The following is a 17,218-nucleotide window of genomic DNA, read 5'->3' on the forward strand; positions in this document are numbered from 1 at the left end:
TCACGTTCTTTACGCGTCTGGACTTCCTGTGTTCATGAGAAACACGTGTTCAATCTCGCTGGAATCTACTGAACATGGGAAAGCTCAGAATTTATTTCAGATGTTCAACTTCTGGGAAAGAACAGAGTGACTCTTTGAGCACACAAACCCAGTGAGACATCTTTGGGGTCTGCTTCTAAGGACAATGTTACTGTCATCATCAACTGTCTCCCCCCAAAAGCCAAATTTCTTTCCAAATGGCAGTCTTTTGAGACGGAGTCCCGTGGCTGGTGAAGGGACGTGCCTTGAATCCCTTAGCAAAGTCTTATTTTGTCATTCGAAAGAGCTCAACCTTTGGAATTAAATTAGATCTTGTGTCCGGTGCCAACATTGAGCCACTGGATGAAAAGTTAAATAGCGATCTGAAACATTTGGGGTGTCGCCTGCATACCCCAAATGCTTTATATATTGCGTGCCTTCTGACTTACTGTTTTTCCCTCGCAGAATCTCTTAGGCGTGGAATAGAACGTGGCCGAGTTCTCACTTGAAATAATGAAATCACTGAATTCTCTTTTTCATCCATTCTTGGACTTCCAACCGCTCAGAAAAGGAAGGCAAGCCTTTGCTTTACGCCCCCTGGTCCCCAGCCTACATTCTCCCTGACCCCCCAAAATCATGCTTTTCTCTTCCAACTTATTCAACCCAGCCCACCTTCAAAGCAGGACATTTGTGTTAGTCACTTCTACTTGTGTATGAATTTGAATCCAGTGTCCAGGTTCTAAAAATGTTTAACTCAGAAGAGAAGTCGGTCTCAGCTCTGACTGTTCGCTGGAATCCTACAAGGCTCACTTAAAACATACCAATACCTGAGTCCCCAACAACTGAGCACTTTTCCTCGGTTTGTCTGGGATGGTGGCCAGCATCGGTATTTTTTTTAAAATATTCCAGGTGATTTTTACATATGGGTTTGAGAGTCACTAACCTAAAACCTACATCCAATCCTATAAAGACAGAACTTTGTCTCTTTTCAAGGTAATTTCCAGCACAGTAGGAAATACTGTTTCTGTCAAAGGGAGCTGCAGATTACAGAGAAGAGATTTACTAGAGGCTATTAGACTGGGCACATCTTGGGAGTCTGCTGCGGAAGTAAATGTCAAAATTAGACGCTGTGAGGTTGGAGGGAAGAAACCACCTCTGGAGGCCCTGGTGTGAGTGCTCAAATTGGAGGCTACCAGGTGATCTGGGAAGCCGAGGGAGGGGGCTGCAAAGGACAGAGGCTGGAGATGGCCACACCTGCTGGTGGGTCTGCCCTCTGCTGCTCGCGGGACCCCTGTGGGGAGGCAGACCCCACGAGCCCCCTGGGAGGGCACCACGCTGGACCCACCACCCCTCTGCCTGCATCTCAGGCAGCTAAATGTGTTCACTTTGCCTTCCAGATCTCACACCAATTTCTCTCTCTTTTCTTTTAATTGCAGTACAGTCAGTTACAATGTGTCCATTTCTGGTGCACAGCGCAATGTCTCCATCATGCACATACATACATATATTCGTTTTCATATTCTTTTTCATTAAAGGTTATTACAAGATATTGAATATAGTTCCCTGTGTTATATAGAAGAAATCTATTTTATCTATTTTCTACATACAGTGGTTAACATTTGCAAATCTCAAACTCCCAATTTATTCCTCCCCCCTTTCCTCTACTAACATTAAGATTGTTTACTATGTGAGTCTGTGTCCGTTTTGTAGATGAGTTTATTAATGTCCTCTTTTCTTTTTTTTTTTTTTTTTAGATTCCACATATAATTGATATAATATGGTATTTTTCTTTCTCTTTCTGGCTTACTTCACTTAGAATGATGATCTCCAGGTCCATCCATGTTGATGCAAATGGCATTATTTTATTCTTTTTTATGGCTGAGTAGTATTCCACTGTGTAAATACACTCCAGTGTTCATAGTACCAGTATATACAATAGCAAAGACATGGAAGCAACCTAAATGTCCATAGACAGATGACTGGATAAAGAAGCTGCGCTATGGTTACCAATTTCTCTTTTGACCAGTTCTAACCTAGAGCAAAACAGAGACGGGGATGCTGTGAAGACAGCTTCAGTTGAGCCAAGTGGACACCGGGAGATGTCAAGAGGAAAACATGGCGGGACTGGGGACTTAAGCCAGTGCCAGGAGGCAGCTGTCTGTGTTCTGCTCGCTTCTCCCACAGATAAAGCTAGTCTTGCTCCAAAGCATCTTCCAACCAGCTCACACCCCTTAGGATGGCAATTGTCATTAAAAAAACAAAAACAGAAAAACAGAAAACAGTGAGTGCTGGTGAGGATGTGGAGAAATTAGAATCCTTGTGCACTGTGGGTAGGAATGTAAAATGGTACAGCCTCTGTGGAAAATAGGATGGATGTTCCTCAAAAAAAAAAAAAAAGCCTATAATCCAGGAATTTCAGTTCTGGGTATATACTCAAAAGAAGTGACAGCAAGTCCTCAAACAGATATTTATACATTCATGTTCACAGCAGCATTATTCGCAATGGCCAAAAGATGCAAGCAATCAAGTGTCCTTTGATGGGTGAATGGATAAACTGTGGTATATACATGCAGTGGAATATTATTCAGCCTTTAAAAAGGAAGGGGATTCTGGCACATGTTACAATGTGGATGGACCTTGGAGACATTATGCTAAGTGAAATAAACTGGTCACAAAAAGACGGATAACTGTATGATTCCACTTATACGAGGTCCCAAGAGGAGTCAAATTCATAGTTTCTAATAGCCTATGTGCCAGCTGGTTCACAGCGATGAGGTCTGTCTTGCTTCAGTTTGTTTATAATGTTAAAGATTATAAGTAAAAAGATTATAAAGCTAACTATTTGGGGGGATTCTCCACTCAAAGAAACCTCAATGTTTCAAAGTAAGGACAATAGATACTTATTTCTTACGACCTGAAGGAAGCTTGTCCATCCTGGTTTCCTGAGGATGGTGTTTCTCTGCAGAACTTTCTGGCACTGCCCTGCCTGCCTGTGCTGGGTGTTACAGACCTTGAGCAAATAGAACAGACAACCAGGTCAAGTAGGAATGGAAGTTTCCAACAACTGACTCAACGGTTGGTGTTGAGAAGAGTTTCGTGCGTTATAAGAAGCATTTTATGTGAGGGCACCTCTGACCTACCTCATGCTTAACGTGTGTTCCGGTGGGGAGATTTGGAATAAGGCTAACTGAACCCACCCTTAAGTAACGCCAATGCCCACGGAATGCCAGGCATCACTAGAAAGCATCTTGGGGAAAAAAATGCAGACCGAATTAGTCCACAATTGTACAAAAACATCTACCCTTAGATAAAATAAGAAATGTATGTTAAAAACCTACCAAAGCCAAGAGCCACATACACCTTAGTTATTGTTACAATCAGCAGAGGCCCATTCTTGAGTCATAAGAACTATAGTCCATCCTTCCGTTCGACAAAGTGAGTGTCTACCACAAGCCAAGCACTGCCGTGGGCCCCAGATATGGAACAGTGAGCGTCCGAGACAAAATTCCTAACCCTTGGGGAACTTCTAACGAGGGAGCAGAAAAGTAAGGAAAAAGAAAAATGAACTTTGTATTAGACGATTAGAAGTTCAAAGAGAAAACTCAAGCAAGAAAGAGGGGTAGATGGCTTAAGGAGGGCTGGAATTGTAGGTGAGGTGACAGGGAAATCCTTCTGTGTCGTGGCATTTGAGTAAATCTGAGGGGCTGATATAAATCCAACACCTAAGTGAGGGGAAGGAGCTGGGAAGTGGGGGAGGCAGGGTTGACGGAGGCCAGAGTCTTTGAGGATAAAGGGCTTTTTCAGGGATTCTAAGATGGGAAGTCCCCAGAGGATTCGGAACAGAGAAATGGCCTATATGGTAAGTGTATCCCTTTGCCCACTCTTTTGAACCTTCCCTTGGCCTGAATTGTCTTGTCTTTAAAACACAAAGTGATGTCACTGTGCACCTGTTGAGTGCCAGGCCCACCACGTACATCCCATCTCTTAATCCTGGTGATGGGTTTGAGGATCTCAGTTTTTGAGTCTTGAGGCCAACGAGAGTAAATAACCAGCCCAGGGTGGTGTAGACAGTAATTAACTGGCCTAGAGTTGAGCCAGTCTTTCACGGTCCAAAAGGCCAGGTCCAACCGCCTTTCACAAAACAAATGAATCTTTCAGAAGACGGATCATCTGAGCCCTAAGAAAGCCAGTGGGTTACATCTTTAGAGTGGCAAGTGACTGTCACATCCACTCACCATTGGATAAACACAAGCAGTAATAAAAATAGTTGTACCTTAACTTTGAAAGGCTGGGGTACAGAATGCAGAATTTCAGATTTCCAACACTCTTTTTTTTTTCTTCGCCAGCTTTACAATTAGTGCTGAAAAATTAAGGGACAAGTAAAAGGCTCAGTGACCAAGGACAGGGGCCAGAGCATTCCAGCCAAACCGTGCCCCAGTACTACCTGGAAATTGACGAATTAGAAATGGGAAGTCCTACAGCTGGGCTTCTGCGCCTCATAAGGGCATCCCCGAGGAGAAGGGCAGCGCAGATCTGACTTGGGTCCCAAAAGCATCCTTCGCTCATGACGGTGCTCTGCTGGATGGATGAGCTGCCCTGGATGTCAGATGGGGCCTCCTCAGCCTCTGCTTCCCTGTCCACCCACGGCCTGTGTCCCCAGCCTGACCCGGGGTCTGAGTCATCCCCGGGCTCCACCCTGGGGATCACCTCCCTCCGTCAGCTGCATCTGCACTTGGCAGGGGACACCCTTGGCTGGAGCCTGCTGGCTGTGTGTCCCTTTCCCGGTCGGGCCGCCTCGGCTCCGCTGCACTTTGCTTCCCTCTGGTGGCATCCGTGTCGCTGGGCTGGGGCGGGACCCAAGCAGAGCTCCTGAACCAGACCCCTCAGGGCCTCAGGTGGGGTCCAGTCACCCCCCGCCACCCCACCCTCAGAGGGACCGTCTGCGCAGCTGCGTTCCCAACACTTGCAAGGATGCTGCTAACGATGGGAAGGGGACCCCACCGTGGAGATGCCCCCCACCCACTAAGAGAAAGGGGCTGCAATGGGGGAGCATTTAAGAACCACTAGGGCAGAGCCCAAAACCTCGTTTCCTTGAAAAAAAATCAATTATGTGGCCTAGGATTCTCTAGAAGTGAAGCTGGAAGCATCCTTTTATTTAGCAAATATTTATTGCGCACGCAATGCTAGGTGCAACCCCTGGGAACCAAGAATCATGGCCGGCCCTCCTGGACCTTACCGTCAGGGAGTGTCACAAGGCCACCGAGTGACCTGAGCTGTGCCGTAGCTGGAAGCTGTGGGGCCACAGGGAAGGAAGGGCACCGGATTCAAGCTCGGGAAGTCAAGGATGGTTTTCTGCAGGAATTCCTAAATTAAGATGGGAAGCAAGGAAGTTTCCAAGTGTTTTCAACGCTAAATTTTGATAGTTCTTAGATAGATAGATAGATAGATAGATAGATAGATAGATAGATAGATAGATCGATCGATCGATAGATCGATCCACAGATTACATATATTATATAGACAGAGAGCAGTTGACTAACCGAAAATTTTGTCTTACAAAAACACTTTAAAAATTACTTGTCCTACGGGGGGGAAGGGTTTAAGTCCAAGTGGTAGAGTGCATGCTTAGCATACACAATGCCCTGGGTTTGAACCCCAGTACCTCCAAAAATAAGTAAGTAAACCTAATTACCGCCTCCCTAAAAGATAAAAAAATAATAATAATAATAATAAAATAGAATTTAAGAAAAAATTACTTAACTTACAAAAAAAGACAAAGGAGCCAAGTTTACACCAAATTAGAACGCCAAGCCCCAGGACAGGATTAATGACAGATTAGTCTATCCTGCAGGTTGAAATTGGGTTTATTTTGGAAAAGTCTTCTCGGTAATGGTGCACTTCCAAGTCCACCATGGAAACACTTTGGCCATTTAAAAATAATAACCCTTGGCACAACTAACGTTTTCAGACGACACATCATGTCCCGGGGAATTTCAACACAGTAATTCATTTATCCCGCACAGCGGGCTGTGGAATTGGATTCTACCATTTTGCCTCATTTTACAGATGTTAAAACAGATCAGAAAGGTCAAGTAACTGACCCCAGGTCACAAAGGAAGGAAGCGGAGAAGCCGAGATTCAAACCCTGGCAATCAGGGCTTCACAGCCCATCCACACAATGATTGTGATTTAAAAATTAAGATATGACAAAATAAGTTCAAAACTTAAGACAAACAAATGGATAAAATATGAAAAAAAATGATAAAAGCATGTTTTAAAAATTCAATTATATACCTTTTGGTATATTACATGGTACCTCCCTGAGATACATAAAATTGTTATGATATCCATTTTACATAAGGATGCTTAGAAATGCAATCTGCATGTGATTACATAAAAGGCATGTTCATGGGGGGGGAAACTAAAGCAAAACAAAGAGAAAAAATGGGAGTAACAAAGCAAAAACCATTTCGGACTTCAAGATTATAAATTCAGACGCCAGGAGATTCTGCGATCTAAACTTAAGAACATCGGTAAGGATACAGGATGAGAGGAGGAGGGTCCTGGGTCCACGACGGCATTCTTTGCATTCTTGATTTTCTTTTTCACGTTGATATTTCTGTTTTGTGCTTTTGCACCATCATTGGTGATGTGGCTTCAAACATCCTTCTTCGTATTTTCATATTTCGTATTGAGTGCGGTGGAGACACCTTGAGAATTGCAGTCTTCCATCATCCAATAACGTCTTGCTTTTCATCTTAACCCAGGATAAAAAGATACAAAGTTTGTGGGTTCGTAATTTTTTTAATTTTTTTCTTGTTGGAGGGAGATAATTAGGTTTATTTGTTAATTTATTTTTAGAGGAGGTGCTGGGGACTGAACCCAGGACCTCGTGCACGCTAAGCATGTGCTCTACCGCTTGAACTACACCCTCCCCCAGGAAAGAGAGATTTTAAGTGAGTGTTTTGCAGTCACCCCAATGCTTTGTCACATGCTTTGCTTTGACTGCTTCACTTGGCGATAACTAATTTCTTGAAAGATCAAGTTAGAGACACATTTTTGCATCGGTATTAATTTGTGTTTAAGGTTATGCATTCTGATAACAGTGCTTCCCAAAGAATATTTTTTGGGGCATCAGTCCTCCGTCATGATCCCCAGAACAAGGACTTCATGGTTTGGGAGAAGCGCCACAAATTCTCGTTGGGGTATTTGCAACATCTAAGAACATCTTCCAAGGGAAAAGTAAAGTTCACTAGTATACGAAAGCATGATCATTTCTTTTTAATTTTATTTTATCGAGTTATAGTCAGTTTACAATGTTGTCTCAATTTCCAGGGCAAAGCACAATTTTTCAGTCATATGTGAACATACATGTATTCATTGTCACGTTCTTTTTCACCGTGAGCTACCCCAAGATCTTGTATACATCTGTTTCTGTTTTGTACTTATGATCGTTTTTAATAATTTAATTAGTTTTCACTCCATTTAAAGATAATTTGGGGGGGGAGGGTGCAGCTCAGGGGTGGAGCACATGCTTGGCATGCACGAGGTCCTGGGTTCCATCCCCAGTCCCTCCATTAAAACAAATAAATAAATAAAAGTAATTACCCTCACCCCCCCAAAAAAAAATTAAGTAAAAAAAAAAAAGATAGTTTTTATACACATGCTATGCATTTGGGGGGTTTTGAATTATAACCATTGCAAATCAGTCATCCACACCAAGCTTGGCAGGTCCACACCCACTGGACCAGGTCTGGTGAGTCTTTGGCCTTTAATCTGCTGAGGTCTGAGCAGAAACATTTGACTCTCTCTTTTCTCCATTTCTTTTTTATTTTATTAATTTTTTTTTTTTTTTTTTTACTTTTTAAGTGGGACGTAATTAGGTTTATTTTCTTATTTGATGGAAGCACTGGGGATTGAACCCGGGACCTCATGCGTGCTAACCAGGCGCTCTAGCACTGAGCTATATACTCTCCTCATTTCCATTGCTTAAGTGTCCTGAGGACTCAAAGCAAAGCAGGATGTCTGCCAAAATTTAAAAGGATGCCACGAGGGTCTCGGAACCTATAGGCTTCCCCGCATCCGGAGGAAATGGTTATTCTTGGAAATGAGACCGACTTTTTCAAAGGATAAGCATCTAGCAAAAGCAAGTGCTGCCGGAGCTTCCTCCCAGCCCGCAGCCCCCATCAGACTGCGAGCCGTTCACAACGAGAACAGCTCGCCTGCCGCAGAGCCAACGAGGAACCCAGGCTGATCCCAAAGACACGAGAGCCTGGTTGTTACCCCCAAGCTGACTTAGATTTAACTGCATTTTGAAACGCAGATCCACTCGGTAAGGGGGCTTTCAGCAGGTAAGAGAAACAGTGTGTGAAGGACAGGATGCTGTGTGTAACGGACATGTCAGGGCAACAGGTGCTAAGCTGTCACGTGTGCGCAGCACAGGCGACAGCCCTTCACCCCCGCCTCCTCCATCAGCGTACAACCGTTCCCACACGACAAAATGTGCCTTCAGAATCCCACACCCTGCGTGAGACCAAATTCCTTGGCTTCTGCAGGGCTTTCTCCAGAGCCTAAAATTGATTCCCATCAGCAGTTCCTCTGTGGCTTTGTTCAAACAAACTTGGAATCTTTTGGCTCAGGGCACCGCGGTAATTAAAAGAATCTCTCCTGCCTGATGGTCTGCGTCAGTGGGTCTGGTCAGGATGGATGTGTCTTCATTCCCGATCACGATTTTACTGCGCTGCAATCTTCTTTGGCCCCAAACAAGTGTGTTAAATCATTCAGAATCATCATTTTTCTTTTGGTTAGCTGTTTTCCTTTTTTTTATTATTATTATTATTATACAAGAATAATTTCAATAAAATTGTAACAGAAGAGAATAAATCTGACTGCATATTAAATCTGTTCCTTTGGCTTTAACCCTGTGCCCTGTTTTCTAGGCTCAGTCCTGCTCGCTCTGCACCTTTTGTAAAACAACGTTGCCTTTAGCCTGAAATAGACAGAAGAGCCGGTTCTCAAGGCTCAGACCTTTAAGGATGTTAACACGTTTGCCCTTATATAAAGATAACAAGTTGCAGAGTAGAAAATAACATTTGTTTTGCTGGAGGTTTGCAGGGGCATCATGACCTGACCCCCGGGGACAGCTGCAAGAACAAAGGATTCCTGCACCGAGAAGTTTGCAACAACCAACCACACCCCCTCCCCTTTTCAGTATAAAAGGAGCCTGAATTCTGACTCAGGGAAGATGGTTCTCCAGGACATCAGTCTGCCATCTTCTCAGTCTGCCGGCTTTCGGAATAAAGTCACTACTCCTTGCCCCATCACCTTGCCTCCCAATTGACTGACCTGTCATGCAGTGAGCAGAATGAATTTGGACTCAGTAACAAAAACGATACATGCATAATGATGTATTAAATGTAAACATGTGAAAGCCATGTGTATGTTGTATTATATCTAGATATTTACAGCAGTAATACTGACACCATCAGAAATATACACTTTGGAACCTCCAGGGAGTTTCAAAGTTTGAAACATGTAAACATGTGGTCTCATTAAGAGTTTTCTCTCCTGTTTGGGGGAAATAATATTGATGGAACCAGAAAAAAACTTCTAAAAAATTACAACTCATTTTAATAGGAAAAAGGGTCTGGTTTTGCTTTGCAAAGATGTTTTCTCTAGCTGTATTACTTTGAGCTGACAACGTTTGAAGAAAGAGTATTTTCAAAGAGAAGCCAAATGTGGAACTAAATAGAAAAGAATGACTTAGAAGAGTATGTGGCACCCACCAGCTTTTTTTCTTTTATTAACTAGGTTCCGTAAAGGTTTATTTTCTCAGAAGAGGAAATCAAGACAGAGGTTAAGTGTTTTGCTGAAGGTCACAGATAGCAATGGTGGAAGGATTCAAATCCTGGTGGCTTAATTCATGGAATTCCAAACACTACCATTAATATCACAGATCCCCTCCAAGAGAACTGCTCATTAATTAAATCCAAATATCCAGGGAGCTCTCCTTAAAAGCATTCAGGGCAAAGATGAACAATTAAATGATGTATGTTCTGCCTTTGACATTGAGCAATAAACCTTTCTCTAGATGGGGCCAACGATTTCACATGGATTTGAGTAGATGGAAGAGTCGCTGACGACTCACTTTAAAGCCTTAGGAAATTTGCTTTATCAGATTGAAATGGGTCCTAAATCGGTTGGCAGTCCCGTGCGTGTAGTCATTTACCATTTAACTCAGTCGCCCTAAGCCACACATTCACTTTAATCTATGAATAATGCAACGATTACTCATTGACAGCTGTTTACCAGTTCAATCACTTTCAGACCAGCTACTTTTTCTTTTTCTTCTTTTTTTTTTTTAATTGGGTTATAGTCAGTTTACAATGTTGTGTCAATTTCCAGTGTAGAGCACAATTTTTCAGTTATATATGAACATATATATATTCATTGTCACAGTCTTTTTCTCTGTGAGCCACCACAAGATCTTGTATACATTTCCCTGTGCTACACAGTATAATCTTTTTATCTATTCTACAATTTTGATATCTCAGTCTATCCCTTCCCACCCCCCACCCCCTTGGTAACCGCAAGTTTGTATTCTATGTCTATGAGTCTGTTTCTGTTTTGTATTTATGTTCATTTTTTTTTTATTCCACAAATGAGTGATCTCATATGGTACTTTTCTTTCTCTTTCTGGCTTACTTCACTTAGAATGACATTCTCCAGGAGCACATTTGTTGCTGCAAATGGCGTTATGTTGTCATTTTTTATGGCTGAGTAGTATTCCATTGTATAAATATACCACATCTTTATCCAGTCATCTGTCAGTGGACATTTAATCTGTTTCCATGTCTTGGCTATTGTAAATAGTGCTGCTATGAACACTGGGGTCCAGGTATCAGACCAGCTACTTTTAAGTGGTTCTAAGTAAAGCACTTTGAAAATAAGACAGTGCAAATGGCAGGGAGACATTTCACTTTTATACGAAGCTGAATGACATAAAGCAAGAGTGATTTTAGTCATGACCAATTACTCCATGACACCTGGAACTGTCCCTTGGTGGTTCCACCTTGATTATGTATCCAGTTTGGCCACTTCTCAGCACTTCTGAATCCACCCCGCCCCCGGCTCTGAATTTGAATCGTGGTCCGCACCATCTTGCCTCGCCTGGACTTCAGCCTCAGCCTCCCAAACTGCCTCCCAAATTTCTATCCCTGTGTTATTCTCAACGTGGGAGCCAGAATGATACTTGGAGATGCAATTCCCTTTAGAAAATGTAACTTCTCTTTCTCAAAACCCTACGCTTACCTGACCCAGAGAACTTACTAGGGGCTGAAAGGCAGCAGGTGATCTGCTTCCCTGGGACGTCTCTGCCTTCACCTCCTCCCAACCTCCTCTCGGCGTACTCTACTCCAACCCCTCTAGCTTCATGTTGTTGCTAAAATATGCCGGGGCCACCTCGCCACCCCACACACATACATAAAAGCCCCTTTCGCCTGCTGTGTTATTTCCATAGAATTTAGATCCTCTGGCATCCTCTACAATTGACCTATTATATTACCTCTTGTTTATGATTTATTATCTATGTCATCTAATTAGAATGTAAGCTCTAAGCAAACAGACATTTTTGTCTGCTCCTTTTGAACAAAACAGAACCGTACCTGGCAAACTGTAGGCACTCAATAAATGCTTACTGAAGGAACAAACGGGTGAATGAATGATTTAACGCTAATAGCCAAACCGTGCTTCTGTGATTGAACATGAACGTTCAGTTTTATCAATATTTGCACCAAGCATTGGTCTAAAGGCAAGTGATGGTCAGAGATAATGAACTGGCATTAATCAGGCTTTGGCAGGGAGGGGAGGGTATAGCTCAAGTGGTAGAGTACATGCTTAGCATGAGCAAGGTTCTGGGTTCAATCCCCAGTGTCTCCTCTAAAGATAAATAAATGTAATTACCTGTCCCTTGCCAAAAAAAATAAATAAATAATAAGCTGAATAACTAAAAGGAAGGAGGACCAGCATTTTTGGCTCTAAAGAAGGTAAGATACAAAGATGGGGACAGGCTGATGTCTGATGAACATTAGTTTTTAAAACATGGGCATGAATTGGCCTCTGGTCTTTTAGAATATCAGGGATGGAGATTCTACTTAATATGCAGACTGAAGCTTTGGTCAGTGGTCAGTGGTCCTCAAACCTTCTGGTCTCAGGATTCCTTTTCACTCTTAAAAACTATTGAGGGTCCCCCAAAACTTATATATGTGGGGCATACTTATGGTTACTTTCAATATTCAAAATAAAAACATAACTTTCTAAAGTTCATTCGTTAAAAAAAATCAATAATAAACTAATTACACATGAAAGCAAAAACCATTTTTATTTTTAAAAACTATACTTCTAACAACAAAAAAAATTTAGTGATAAGGGTCATGTTTTGCAATTTTGCAAGTCTCTTTAATGTCTTGCTTAATAGAAGTCATCTGGGTTCTTTTATCTGCGTTTGCACTAATCTGCTCTGATATCACACATCAGGCGGACTTTGAGAAACTCCACCATACACTCGTGAGAAAACGAGAGAGAAAAAGGCAAACATCTTTGTGCTGTTATGAAAGTTCTTTCCACCCCGCTGGACTCTCTGAAGGGGACGCAGAGGACTCCCCCACCCTCCACCCTGAGTCTCTCTGGAATACACTTTGAGATTCAGCAGACAAGATCGTGATCTTGAAAAGAGGATATTACACACAGCGAAAGAGAATGTGACAATGAATGTATGTACGTTCACGTATAACTGAAAAATTGTGCTGTACGCTGGAATCTGACACAACATTGTAAAATGACTATAACTTAATAAAAAAATGTTTAAAAAAACAAAAAAGGATGTATCAAACATAAAATAAAAGAGAATATTACATAATTTTCTTTCAAATATATTCTCTAACTTTTTGTCGCTCTGACAGCGAATCTGATAGAAAAACTGAAAAGATGGAATTTTGACCCTTTGTCCCATTTCTTTCACTCTTCACTTGAGGAAACTAAGAATCAACAGTCTTCCAACAAAGATTAGAACTAGTTCACCAAATGTAGAAAAAAGCAGAAATCTTCCCCCTACACATGAGCTGTCCGGGGTTCAACCCCTGCCTTCAAATAATTTGTAATATGATTGAACAAAGCACGGCAGGTTCTTTGAAAAATACATTTAAAAAAATTCAAAGCAGTAGATCTCTTTCTTAGTTGTCATTTAAAAGCAAAAAAGGAAAAAGATCCTAAGAGACAAAAGCAAAAGGGGTCACTCAATTTCCATTAAAATATTCATGAAAACAAACAGGAAAAAAGGTCTGCCTCAACGTTGGAAATTAAAAATAATGGTGAACATATGCCAAAAATCGGAGGCCATTTGACTAAATTAATCACCACTCGGACCAGATTTAACAACACTGTGGACAGCATGGGGTTTGTTCCTGGAGCCAGAGCAGGGCCAGCCCTCTGCACCTCATCTCCTGCCCCCGGGGTAGCAGGCAGCAAGGGGCTGATTGCACAGCCCTCCGGGCTTCTCTGTCTCTGCAAACGATTGCCATGAAAAACCCCAGCATCAATATTTTAATTTTTATTTTTAATTAATTTTAATTAATTTTTAATTTTTTAAAAAATGTTCAATTAAATTTAATTTTAAATCTTTTTTAAATTCTAAAATAAATTTAATTTTAAATTTTTTTGGAATTTTAAAATAAATTTAATTTTAAATTTTTTTAATTTTAAATTTTTATTTTAAAATTTAATTTTAATTTAAATTTAAATTTTAATTTAATTTTAAATTTTAAATAAATTAAAAAATTAAATTTAAAATTTGGATAAATTTTCAATTTTAATTAATTTCCAGTTTTTAAAAGAGCAAAATTTTTGAAGCTCTCTTAATGCAGAAAGATCTGAAGCAATCTGAGAACTAAGCGGGGTGTGGTGTGGTGGTCTCAGGAGAGCCCCAAGTTCAGATTATTGGAGCTGAGCTAACAAAGGAGGTGGAGGGGGCGGGAGATAGGTGGGGGAAAGGATCCAGGATGTCTTGCAAGCTCACCTTTGCCTTTGTGCATCTGGAGGCAGAGGGCGGAGTTCAGGCTGGTGGTGGATTGTCTCAAAGCTGGAGGCAGCCTGGATGACCCCCTGCCTGCCGCCTCCCCGAGCCACAGCCCACCTGCGGTGGCCTCCCTCCCTGCTCTGCCCAGACCTGAGTGGACCTGCCTGCATGCCTGCCTTAGGGAATCCTTTGACGTTTGCTTAATCCTTGCCAGGACCTCAGCCACACCCACGTGGCCTGTGAGGACACAAAGGAGACTCAATGTATGATGGCTGTTTCAAAAAAAAAAAAAAATTGGTCTGGAAGAGTTGCTTTTCATTCTAGGATTAATAAACCAAAAAAGTCAGCATGCATGTCTAGACCAGACTGGTATTCCCAACAGCTTCCTTCCTGGCCCTGCCGGGGCTGCCAGCCCTCCGTGAAAAGTCACTGTGGACAAACTCTGGCTTGGAACGGAGACGTCTCCGGCTTTCTGGTGCTCCTCTATCTGGTTTCCCTGGCTTCTGTCCCAGAGGCTCCTAACCAGATACGCCTCCTCCCTCACCCTTGTTTTGAGTAGACCCATTTCATCACTTGACTTCTCACATGTCTCTGCCCAGATGGCTTCCTTTGGCTTCACATGCGACAGTCTGTGAACACGTGAGCATCAGTGCTAGGGATATTCACAGACTCTTGTCTGCATTCAGCCAAGGCCCCGAGTACAGACCCCAGGCACCAGGATAATGCAGGGCAAGGCAATAAACAAAGAGATGAAACACTAGAGAAGTGGACCAAGGCTGCAGGACTTGAATGGAAGACTTTCCCTGAAATAGATTTGCTGCAGGAAACAGAAGAATATTTTAAAATACATTTTCCCCCCATACTCTTAAAAAAGACAAATTTGACTCGATGCAAGGAGAGAGTGCCTGGAAACCAAAATCCCAAGAGCCAAGTTGAAATGTTTGTTGGAGAGAGAAAGGCAGCTCTGACACTGAGGATGGTCTCGCTGTTGATACGGGGGCAGACATTTGAGAAGGGGGGGTCCCAGAACTTGGAGCGAAGGGATGAAGATGATGACAGAGGGATCGGAGAAGGAGTCAAGTTTGTAGAAAACCAAACAGTAAAAGAGGAGGAAGCCACACACAAGGAACCAAATAAATAATACAAGGGGAAGTGCAGAAAAGAAAACGAATGTGTCCGGAAAGACTCCTTCCCCAGTATTTAAAAGAAATCTGAGTCTGGAGATTTAAAAAGTAAACCCACCACGTTATGGACGGGTGAAAGACATATCTCTCGAGAGGCCCCCCTTCCTCCTCCCACACCACCACTGGCCAAGACCCACCTTACAAAGCCCGACTGTAATCCACCTCTGCCATGAAGCAATTTCCTGATTTTTCTGACTTAACTTTTCCTCGCTTTTGAGCTCCCAAAGAAGTTTGATCATATTTGGCCGGGTCTGATTATCACTGTGGAAGTTCCCTGTGTTAGTGTGTGTCCTCTAAGAAGCAGAAGCCAGGAAAGGATTAAACATGCAAGAATGGTGTGATGGGGAAGGACCTGTGGCGGGGGGGTGGGCAGACCATGATGCAATCCTCCTGCAAAATGAAGCAGAGAAGGGAGGAGGGGTTGGAGGCACCCCAGGACGCTGTGCGGTACTTGCAAGTTTTGTAAGACTGTTGGGGTGTCTTAGAGCCAACGCTGGCCAGTAGGGGAGTCCGGCAGCCCCCAGGAGCCCGTCTGCACAAAGTCATGGGCTGGGAGGGGTGCATGGCAGGTGTGTGTTTGTGTAAAGTCAGCAATGAATGTCAGAGCCTGGCAGCTAATGCTGCCAAGTCAGTTACACACTCAGAGCTGTCAAGTCAGTTACACACTCAGAGCTGTCAAGTCAGTTACACACTCAGAGCTGTCAAGTCAGTTACACTCCCTGCAATTGATCTGTCAGGTACAACCTCGTGGCCACCAGCATTCAATAAAAACGATACCAAGGATCTGTTAACCAGCAACCAAGCTCCAAGTGCATAATCAGCCCACAAAAAGTACACCTTCTCCCAACCCCAAAACCGTAGACTGCACTCTGACATTTCCAGAGACCAGAATCCAACGCGAAGACAAGCGTGGAGAGGTGCGCTTCACTGCAGAACACGCAAGAGTGAGTGGAGACGCCAGTCCCAGATCCTCGAGGAACGCAAAGGGACAAAACTACCTGCAAAGCCGGAGATGTTTACTGCAGAGGAAGCGAAGTTAAGATATGCCTTCAAGAATGCCTGGTATGCACCAGGCAGAGATTCCAATCTAAGGAAATCAAGCTGCTGCCTAGGGTCCCGTTGTGAATCCCACATATTTGCAGCCCCTCCCTGGGGGTGGGCATGCTTCCCTGTCTCATTCCTGTGGGGGCGGGACCACAGGGAACAGAAATGGCTTGTGGCACTTCGGGGATGGGGGGATGGGGGGGGAGGAAGCTTTAGTAGCCAGACTGTGGTGTGTTTACCAAGCTCTCAATTTTCTCTGGGCAGAAAGGATGGTCAGGAAAGTCACCCCCAGCAGCCCGCATTCCAGAGTGAAGATGACAGGAGTGAGGGTGCCAGCTGTCTCAGGAGGGACATTCAGGCTGAGCGAGAAATGAACCTTTGCTTTTGTAACCCCCTAAGATGTGTGATGCAGGCAGAACCTAGCATCCCATCCTGGACCTGAAGGACACACGGTGCAGACAGAAAGCACAGAGACACAGAAGAGTACTGGGCATTTGGGGACATCCCCCACCCTGCCTCGATGGCTGGGCGGTGATGGAGGGGGTCTAGAATCCTGTAACAAAGGATTTTTTTTTTTTGATGTGTTACTGATATGGGGGAAAATCCATAGGCAGTGGAGCCCCATGGAGGGCTTTTAATGAGAGAGAAGAAATAAGTAATGTGGTTTAAAAAGTGTGGTTAGGAAGCCTGTCCAGAGAAGAGACCCTGAGGGCTAGCTCAGGGACCAGGGGACGGCCAGCGAGCACAGAGGAGGGCTGGGTTTCTGTGACCTGCAGGAGCGGGAGTAACGAAGTGTGAAGGGGACCGGCAGATTTCGGGGGGACGTGCCCAGGAAGTGTTTGATCTCTGCAACGTTGACTCTGAACATCCTTCGGGGCGTCCGTCTGACAATGTGCAGGAG

The 17,218-nt window shown here is 43.3% G+C and overlaps 1 long non-coding RNA gene across 1 annotated transcript; it reads right to left on the reverse strand.

Moving 5' to 3' along the window:
• Window positions 1-4,201: 4,201 nt before the first annotated feature.
• On the reverse strand, window positions 4,202-15,523 carry LOC116662602. The gene is made up of 4 exons (XR_004318583.1): window positions 15,411-15,523; window positions 6,562-6,775; window positions 5,255-5,347; window positions 4,202-4,614 (listed from the first exon to the last, which is right to left on the reverse strand). It is a non-coding gene; the product is annotated as an uncharacterized LOC116662602 (long non-coding RNA).
• Between the last annotated feature and the right edge of the window lie 1,695 nt (window positions 15,524-17,218).

The sequence above is a fragment of the Camelus ferus genome, unplaced genomic scaffold (genome assembly GCF_009834535.1).
Source record: "Camelus ferus isolate YT-003-E unplaced genomic scaffold, BCGSAC_Cfer_1.0 contig534, whole genome shotgun sequence".
Classification (NCBI taxonomy): Eukaryota; Metazoa; Chordata; class Mammalia; order Artiodactyla; family Camelidae; genus Camelus; species Camelus ferus.